This window comes from Crocuta crocuta, unplaced genomic scaffold, assembly GCF_008692635.1.
Source record: "Crocuta crocuta isolate KB4526 unplaced genomic scaffold, BGI_CrCroc_1.0 scaffold947, whole genome shotgun sequence".
Lineage (NCBI taxonomy): Eukaryota > Metazoa > Chordata > Mammalia > Carnivora > Hyaenidae > Crocuta > Crocuta crocuta.
Genome location: NW_027529617.1, coordinates 32,049 through 42,400, shown reverse-complemented (window position 1 = coordinate 42,400; position 10,352 = coordinate 32,049).

Below are 10,352 nucleotides of genomic sequence, written 5' to 3'. Positions count from 1 at the left end.
TCCTCAAAGCTCCAGTACCTAGCACAGGACCTAGTATATCAAGCATTCAATAAATGTTCATTGATTAGATGAATAAGTAATCACCAGGAGAAGAATTTTAAAACATGGACTGAGCCCTCTAAGAATTCCCTCTCCAAGAGAGGATGATGCAAGACAGAATAAGCAAGTATTAAATTGTGTGTTGCAGACATTATGTACTGCAGGAGAGAACATACAATGCAGGTTCCCTAACTGGAGGAGAGTACATGGAGATGAGGAGACTTAAAGTGAGCCTCAAAGAACTACTAGAATTTTGACTTGGGAGTATATATGTGTGTCTGCGTATGATGACATGTATGGGGGTCAGGGTGGGAGACCTGCAGAGGGATTTTAAGAAGGAGAATTAAGCCTAAGGAATAAGATGAGCTTCCAAAGATTCAGGGGGATAATGTCAGCCCCCACACAGTACCAAATAAGCACATCTCCAGTTATTAAGGTGGCTTGCTCTTTCCTTTCTGAAAATGGAGAAATTAAATGATCTGGTTTGGAAACGCTGCCTCAGAAGCACTTGGCACACAGACTGAATATGGAGCTACCGTCCTGGCAGAAGATAAATCAAATACAGAATGGCTCTGACAAAGCTCGGAACACGCAACGAAAACTGAAAGAGACAGGACCTGGATTCCAGCCACAACTGGTGAGTCAAGGTCTCTAAGGGGCAGCTGCAAGCAGGATGCTAGAAGAAAGAAGAGGAAGAAGCAGTACTTTTTCAAGAGACTAGCATCTCCAGAAACAATCCTCTGCCCCCGCCCCACAAAAGTAGCGATGAGATGCATTTAAAAAGTATTTTAAAATACAAGTGTGACAAACAGCAGGCAGATGTGCAGAAGCTGACATAGTCGTTTCTGGGATTTAAAAATCGGGAAGCATTTGGAGAACTGAATCATCCCAATTCCCAGTACTGTGACATTCAAATGATACCAATATAACTGGCTGAGAGTTGACAAGTNAACTGAAAGAGACAGGACCTGGATTCCAGCCATAACTAGTGAGTCAAGGTCTCTAAGGGGCAGCTGCAAGCAGGATGCTAGAAGAAAGAAGAGGAAGAAGCAGTACTTTTTCAAGAGACTAGCATCTCCAGAAACAATCCTCTGCCCCCGCCCCACAAAAGTAGCGATGAGATGCATTTAAAAAGTATTTTAAAATACAAGTGTGACAAACAGCAGGCAGATGTGCAGAAGCTGACATAGTCGTTTCTGGGATTTAAAAATCGGGAAGCATTTGGAGAACTGAATCATCCCAATTCCCAGTACTGTGACATCCACATGATACCAATATAACTGGCTGAGAGTTGACAAGTTCATGCAATCATCCTGACTTTTTGGCCATTTCTAGGATACCCAAGAAGTAGTTTTTATCGGCAGTTTTTACTGACATGACTATCAGTCAAGTCAAATTCATCTTCTGGAGATTCTGTTTTCTCTCTCTGCAAATTAAACATGAAATATTCCTAGCTTGTGATGCTGATATTGGAAAAATAGCTGGCCTTCCCACACCTTGCTCCACGGTGCCCTGGTCAGAAAAAAGAATCTGAGCCTGAGTGGAACCCACAGAAAGGAAGGAGCTGGGAATTATACAGCATTGGACATTGTGCCTAGGACTTCTGGAGAACTGATACAGATATGTAATAGAGGATAATGATAGGGGATAGAGATAGATGACAGACACAAATGATGAGCTAGAGATCAATGACCATAGGAGGATCACAGTCCATTCTAATTAATTTGAAGATATACTAACTTGTCACACAGGTTGTATCTTGGCCAGCTTATGAACTTGAGCTGGACCTCCTGTCTGTAGATATGCAGGAATATCTGAATACCTGTCACCTCTCCAGTGCAGGCTAGAAGCTCATGGAGCATGAAGCTCTGGACACAGCACGTTCCCCAAGCACAAACACCTTCTTGCCTGCTCAGCCTTTTCCTCTGACTTTGCCCAGAATATCGTGAATCCTATCACTGTTTTATCCAGCTTAATAGTGATGCCTAGGCTTGGATCTCCTGAAAATATTTCAAACAAAGGTATATTTACTGCCTCCCAGAGCACCAAAAATGAACACAGGGCCTCACTTGCAGGGATTCATGGCCTCAGTTTCCCCTGCCCTGACTTTAACAGGCATGGATATGAGACAGCTTTGTACCTTCCTCTGGCCTATTCCCATCTGGCCAAGGCTGAGTCCACACTGAAGGCACAAGGTAAGTGTCTTCATACCCTGACAAGCTGAACAAGTCCAACTCACTCACCACTGTAATTCTATGAGCGTTACTTTGCGTCATATCAGGGGGTAACTGAAGGAGAATCATCACCTAGGAATATGGGCTTAGCTACTTCAGATGAAAGCTCAGCTCAAATGTCACTTTCCTCAGGAAAGCCTCCCAGACTAGCTCACTCATTAAATAATTTAACACATTGTCCTCTTTTTTCACTCAATACAATTGTTATTAATTGCCTAAATACTGTCCGATAGAACTTTCTTGACAATGGAAATGTTCTCTATCTCTGCTGTCTAGTCGATTGGCCACGAGCTGCAGCTCACTACTGAGCACTGGCAATGTAGCTAGTATGACCAAGACACCAAGTTTTTAATTGCATTTAATTCTAATTAATTTAAGTTTAAATTGTTGTACTTAGCTAATGGCTACCATCACAGACAGCACCAGCAACTAGAGTCTGTGTTTCATGAGGGCAAGGATTATGCTGGTATTTTTCCAACTTCGTATTCCCAGCACCTGCACAAGCAAGAATTCAATGAATACTTAATTACTTGATCAGTTAATCAGACCTGATCAGTCTACTGTTATTTATTTATTTAGCCCACTGGTATTAACTCTCTTGGAAGCTCTTTCACAAATGATTCCACAAAGTAATCACTAGATATTCAGGCTGAGTGGGGAACGGTATAAGCAGAGTAGTAAGGAAAAGGGGACAGGAAGAAGAGAACGATCCAAGTACACATTCTACTCCAGATACTTACTAGTCATATGACCTTGGGAAAGTCATTTAACCTCACTGAGCCTCACGTTCTTGATCTGTACAATTTGGACAATCATATCTACCTACCTACCTACCTACCTATTTAGGGTTGTTGTGATGGCGATATGAAAAAACGCATATAAAGCAATGCAAATATAAGTGGTATCTAGATCACTGGTTTTTGGGAAGAAGAGGTTTAGCCAGACAAGGATGGCATAACCCAAGTAACTGAATTCTGTACAATAAAGTACATCCAGCAGATCCCTGGCATCTCTCCTGAGAAATTCCTTTTCTTCCTCTTTCAAACAAATCCAAATAGGATTCTGCATGCCATGCTCCTATCTCCTCCTCTTCACATAGATAGTGACTTGGCCAATATCTAGCCACCAAACCCATGATTCAATGGCATCTTACACAGTAATTTTTTTTATTTTTTAATGTTTATTTATATTTGAGAGAGACACAGAGTGTGAGCGGGGGAGGAGCAGAGAGAGAAGGAGACACAGAATTCATAGCAGGCTCCAGGCTCTGAGCTGTCAGCATAGAGCCTGACGCGGGGCTCGAACCCATGAACTACGAGATCATGACCTGAGCTGAAGTTGGCTGCTTAACCAACTGAGCCACCGAGGCACCCCACTGACTTTTTTTTTTAAGTTTTATTTATTTATCTTGAAAGACAGAAAAAGAGTGCAAGTGGGGGAGGAGCTGAGAGAGAGGAAGAGAGAATCCCAAGCAAGCTCCACACTAGCACGGAGCCTGATGCGGGGCTCAAACTCACAAACTGCGAGATCATCACCTGAGCCAAAACCAAGAATTGGACACTAAACTGACTGAGCCACCCAGGCGCCCCAACAGTGACTTTTTCTTCACTACATACAAGCTTCCTAAAGCTACACAATCACCTCTACATTGGCCACTGTCGTGATGAAGCCTGGTCTGAGTATTTATCATGACAATGGGTATCTGTCTTTGGTCCCCCTTACCTTACCAATACAGCCATTAGAAGAGATGGCAGCATTTCCAGCTGTGATGCTTAGTGTGAGAAACAGCATTCACAGTTTGGGACTGATAGCTACAGTTAAAGGTAGGAGACTTGCTGATCCGAACATCCCCTATACTGCTTCTTATGACCAAGGGCAATGTTGCCACAGAAATCATTGGCATTGCAAAGACCATCCAACCTTCCCATTTCAGGGTAAAGTTGAAAAATATTTCAAAATTTGGAAAATAAAATCCATAATTCTAATTTTCAAAAAATTCTGGACCTTATGCATCTACCTAAAACCAGTCCATCTCCAATACACAAATCAATAAATTATACATAAGTTATCTACTTCAGAGCTAGAACAATAAAAACCCAGATCCAGATCCTAATGAGGTCCTGCCTTAATTAAGGCATACTATAGCTTCCAGTTTTGTCAAGTGATGTACGGAGAAGTGACAGAACATCATGTTATCTGCGCTCAAAAGGCCTTTAGAAACCATTTAATCCAGCATCCCTGTTTTATAGATAAGGAACTAAAACTCAGAGAGAACATGACTTTTCTATTCTACAGGCACACAAACTATTAGCAGAACTTTGTACCCAAGACTCCAGATTCAAAGGTATATGTGGTGGTTGAGTGAAAATTACATAATGTTAAGACTCAGACCTGAATTTAAATACACGCCTGAATTCTGGGGCACCTGGATGGTGCTCAGTTGGTTAAGCATACAACTATTGATTTCTGCTCATGTCATCATCTCACAGTCTTGGGTTCATGCCACACATAGGGCTCAAAGCTGAGCATGGAGCCTGCTTAAGATTCTCTCTCCTTCTCCATCTGCCCTTCCGCTGCTCGCACACACTGTCTTAACTGCACTTTCTCTCTTTCTCTTAAAAAAAAAAAAAAAAAAAAGGTTACAGACATGCTTTCTGCAAGTAGGTTACTTGGAAGAAACCTAAACTTTTAGGGAGCCCAGGAAGGTTTTGAACTTATACAGACCAAGGAATAGGCAGAGATTCATGCTAATTACAACTAGGTCTGACATTACGATTGTAACCTAACTTGTGAGGCATGTACATCTCAAGCTTGATAGAATAGAATGTTTATCAACTGAATCCATTTCTCCCAGCTGCCTTGTTCCTAATCTAGCTTCCACTGAGATTACATTTAATCTCTGGGAGCCAAATGCTTCTATCAGAGGCAGGTTGGTTGAGAGACAAAGACCTGAAAGTCAAAGCTTCTTAAGTACCCTCAAGGAAAGGGGCAAAGCAGCATGACCAAGTACTATTCACTAGCTCCAGAGGAGGAAGAAGGGGAGAGGTGAGCAATGGTCAAATACAGCTTCAATGGCAATATTCCCAATGACCTTTCTAAAGACCAATTCTAGGTTAGTTTTGATACTTCCTCTAAAATAATATTTTCTTCTCTTCCTTGGTTCATCTTTCACAGATAGTCCCCGTAGCCTCCAGGCTTTCTGGAATTTTCATTAACACCTCCAGATATCCCAAAGATAACTTGTATATTCAATCCCTGTTATTTTCTGCTAACACCCAGGTAGAAAGTCCCTGAAGAGAGAACAAAAACTTNAGCTGGCAGTCAGCACAGAGCCCGACGTGGGGCTCGAACCCACGAACCGCGAGATCATGACCTAAGCGAAAGTGAGATGCTTAACCAACTAAGCCACCCAGGCGCCCCAACCTTTAACTGCTTCTTATATAGATGATATATGAGTCTGCTTAGGCTAATGCAACAAGACAGAAAATTTATTTCTCACGGTTTTAGAGGCTGGAAATCTAATAGCGGTGTTGGCAGCTTTGGTTTCTCCCGAGGCCTCTCTCCTTGGCTTGCAGGTAGCTGTCGAGTTTCTGGGTCCTCACATGGCCTTTTCACCGTGAATCTACATCCCTCAAGTCTCTCCCTCTTCATGTTATGACACCAGTCCCACTGGATTAAAAACCCACCCTCATGACACTTAATTTTAATTACCTCCTTAAAGGCCCTATCTCCAAATAGAGTCAAATTATTGGTTAGGGCATCAATGTACATATTGGGCAAAGGACAAACTTTACTTGGAAAAATAGTGATGGCTGAAATGTAAAATACGGAATTAGAGTCAGTCAGAAATAGCTACCCAGAAGCCATGGTAAGCAGATTCTAGGCTGACTAGAGGAGAAACTGCAAAAGTAATTAAAATGCCCCTGGTTTCATTGAAAGTCCAAGGTAGAAGAATTTTACAAATACACTCACAACACTGACAAGTGCCAAATAAATATAGTAATCATATAATTTATCATTCATATCAGGGCATTTGAGAGTAGAACAAGGCAACAGGCATAAACTGAGAATTATCCTGAGGTAAGCCAGGTCCTCTGGTCATCCTGTAGATACCTTCTTAAATGTTCAGAAACAAAGTCAGCTTTAAAAGGTAGTTAGCAGGGGCACCTGGGTGGCTCAGTTGGTTAAGTGTCCGACTCTTGGTTTCAGCTCAGGTCATGACCTCACAGTTCATAGGTTCGAATCCCACTGTCAGCACAGAGCCCACCTGGAATTCTCTCACCCTCTCTCTCTGCCCCTGCCCCACTTGTTCTCTCTCTCTCTCTCAAAACAAATAAATAAACTTAAAGTTTTTTAAATAAAATAAATAAAAGGTAGTTAGCAGTCTAATCCATTTACTTTTACTGCACACCTACTACAATGATTTCCTTCCCAGTGAATTCATGTTATAATCTATAAATAGTACTTGGGAGGGTATTACATGTAGTGGGGTTGGAGAGAAGTGAGCGGGAATGCATGAAATCATTATCGCTTATTAATGTCTCAGCTTGGATTAGTTTTCCTGCTATAGGATAGGTATGCTTTGATAAAGGAAAAGGGAAAGGGGCATGGACGAGGAAGCCGAGGCTCCAAGAATTGCCCAAGGTTACATAACCCGTAAGTGGAGAGGCTGTTTTCCAACTCAAATCTTCTGCCTCCTCTTCTGGTGTTCCTGTCTATAAATTACACTTCAAGATCTTCAGGAAGTAACAGTCTTAACTTGAGTGTCAGGAATTCTGGGCAGCCAATGCACAGAAAAATCCTGGAGCACAGACATGTACAGTAACAGAATAATGTTCCCCCCAATCCTCCTACCCACCCCTGCAAAGATGTCCACATCCTAACCCTCAAAATCTGAAAACATGTTAGGCTACACAGAAAAAGGAAACTAAGGCTGCAGATGGAATTGATTGCTAACTAGCTGACTTTATAAAACAGAGATTATCTTAGATGAGTTGAGTGGGTCCAATATAGTAGAAAGGGTCCTGAACAGTAGAAGAGGAAGGCAGGAAAATAGTTCAGAGTGATGCCACATGAGAAAGATTTGACTAGTCATTGCTGGCTTTGAATATGGAGGATGGAGCCACAAGCCAAGGAATGAAGCCTCTAGAAGCTGGACAAGGAAAGGAAACAGTCTCCTCTAGAGCCACCAAGGAAGGAATTTGGCCCTGCTGACGCCTTGATTTTTAACCAAGAGAGACCCATTTGGGACTTGGGACCTCCAGAACTGTAAGATAATAAATTTGTATTGTTTAAGCCACTAAGTCTGTGATGATTTGTTAGAGGAGCAATGGAAAAGTAACAAAACACAGCAGGAAGAGTAACAGGATGAGACAGTAAGCATAAGGTGGGGGGAGGGGGTGAGAAAGAGTACCCCCATGCCCCCATGCGTGTGTGCACACATACACTACACAGACCCAACAGAGTTGAGGTAATTTGCCTTCTAAGGCAAACTTTGTCTACTCTGTTATTCTACCCAACAGGTAAAATTAGTAGACACTCTAGAGAATAGTCTGGTTTTAATGTACTCTTCTTTTTATGTAAGTAACCTTGAAGGAGTTTTCTAGTATTCAAAATCTGCATGAATAAACCACTCATTTGATAATGTTACAATTGCTCATCTGATCTCCAGGACAGGTACAAAGTGTCCTCCTTCTCAATATATGTCTCTGCAAAGATTCAGCATTTTAAAACCAGAACTTCAAATAGGGTAAATAAGAGAAAAGAGATTGATATAAAATGTTTCCCTTCCAGACAATTTTCCTCTGCACAGAACATCTCTTCCTGCATGACCCAAGGATGATTTTGCCAGTGGCTTGCACAAGCATGAAACTCTATTTACTCTGCATTTATTTTTCTATTACTTGATTCCATGGAGAAAGAAGAGTGTTAACCAATTACAGAGGAAGTGAACTCTAAAAGTGGTCTTCCCAATTGATAATCAGATTTTCAGGGCCAGGGCTTCAACTATGAATATATTGCATGGTCTCAGAGAGGGACCCTGAGCTGGGCTCTAACACAGTTCCAATTCTGACAACATTGAAATGCTAATAGCTCTGCAAGTTTCACTACTTTGAGCACTGTAGCAAGAGCAATGCCTTATCAATCTGTAAACCAACAACCTACAAAGGGATTTCTCTTCAACTGAATTAGTTAAGCAGGTGGGTGACTCGCTCATGAGGCTTAACATTTTCATCAAACACAGTCTCTGACCAGAAAACATCCAGTTCTTTCTAAGATCTGAGTGGTTAATATGCACAGGAGAGAAGAAAAATTAGCCACTTCATAAAGTAGGATTCAGTTAACACTTCACTGGAAAGGGAAATAGTTTCTTAGCATACAGAATCTATAACTTGATTTCAGGCAAGACTAACCTTATAGAGGGTCTTCACCCTTAGATCTTCCTTTTGTCTTAGTTCATCGTGATTCTATGAATATTCCAACCACTACTATTAGTACCATCAAAACAGGATTAAAATTTCAAAGTCTACTTCTGTAGTGGATTGTGGTATCATCTGGCTAGCATAACATTCCTTCCCCCATTCTTCTTGTAACCAAGCATCCCTTCCTATGGGAAATTCATTCCATGAGGTTTAAGTGAGACCATCATCTCATAAGCCTGACTCTCCAGACCAGGTGAACTGGCAGGTGACTCACCCCCACTTCATCCATCTAGCCACTGCGATTAGTTCAGGCATAGGTATCTGAAGCAAGCTAGAATGAGAGTCTCCTCTAAGAGCTGATATGTAAACTATGACAGTGAATAGTTCTGTTTTGTTTTTTTTCTTTCTCCAAGACTACAAACTATAAAAATTATAAAATCCAAAGCTGCTGTGGCCATATTTCAAGCCATATGGAGAAAGCTTACCCAAGAATGTAGCCATATACAGGAAAAGAGAGTCAAGAGGTGTAAAGAGAGTGATATCCCTGACTGCATTGCTTAAGGCCCTAAATCCAGACATGTCTGAAATCAGACAACCCCCGGACATTTTGGGTAAACCAATACATTCCTTTTTGCTTCAGGGAGCTTGAGTTTGTATAAATTGTAACCAAAATATCCTAATACAGCTTCTCAGGGCCTGTTTTATCCTCTCAACTACAGCAGTGGCTCTCAACCGTGGCTGCACATTAGATCCACTGGGGGAGCTTTAAAATCCCAATGCCGGGGCGCCTGGGTGGCTTAGTCGGTTGGGCGTCCGACTTTCACTTAGGTCATGATCTCGCAGTTCGTGGGTTCGGGCCCCGCGTCAGGCTCTGTGCTGACTGCCAGCTCAGAGCCTGGAGCCTGTTTCGGAGTCTGTGTCTCCCTCTCTCTCTGACCCTCCCCTGCTCACGCTGCCTCTCTCTCTCTCCTAGAAATAAATAAAAATATTTAAAAAAAATCCCAATGCCAACGCCATACCTCGGACCAACTATGGTGGGACCCAGGAATCAGCATTTTTAAAGTTGCCTGGGTATTTCCAGTATGTAGTCAGGTTTGAGAATCATGGCCCTAGAGAACAAATGCCACTAGGTGACCTTTGGTGTGAGATCATTATTTCCCAAGTATGACTGGGCATTAGAATTGCCTGGGATAGCATTTTCAAAAGAAAGGCTCCCACGTTCTAGCCATGGAGATCCTAAAGCAATAGACCTGGGCGAAGGCCTACGGCACAAGAATCCAACCATCTTTTGAATATCCCAAAGTGGTTCTAAGGCTCAACCCAAGTTTGAGAACAAAAAGGAGAGAGTAGTGGTATCAAAAGTAGTTTGTAGGTACCCCACAAATACTGGAAACCATCTATCTATTGGGATTTGGGAAGAAAATATTTAAATGTCTACATATAATCTATTTTAATTTCTATTTCTTTTTATTTTATCATGTTTGTAATACATCAGTTTTATATGTAGTACTTTGTAAATAAATACTTATTTGGCACCCACATATTTATTGACACAGGTGATCAAATAAATTTGGAGAGAACTGGATTAGAGTCCCATATGTTTTCTATTCATACTTTGGCCTTAAGCATGATTAGCCGAGAGTCCAACTATCTAGTA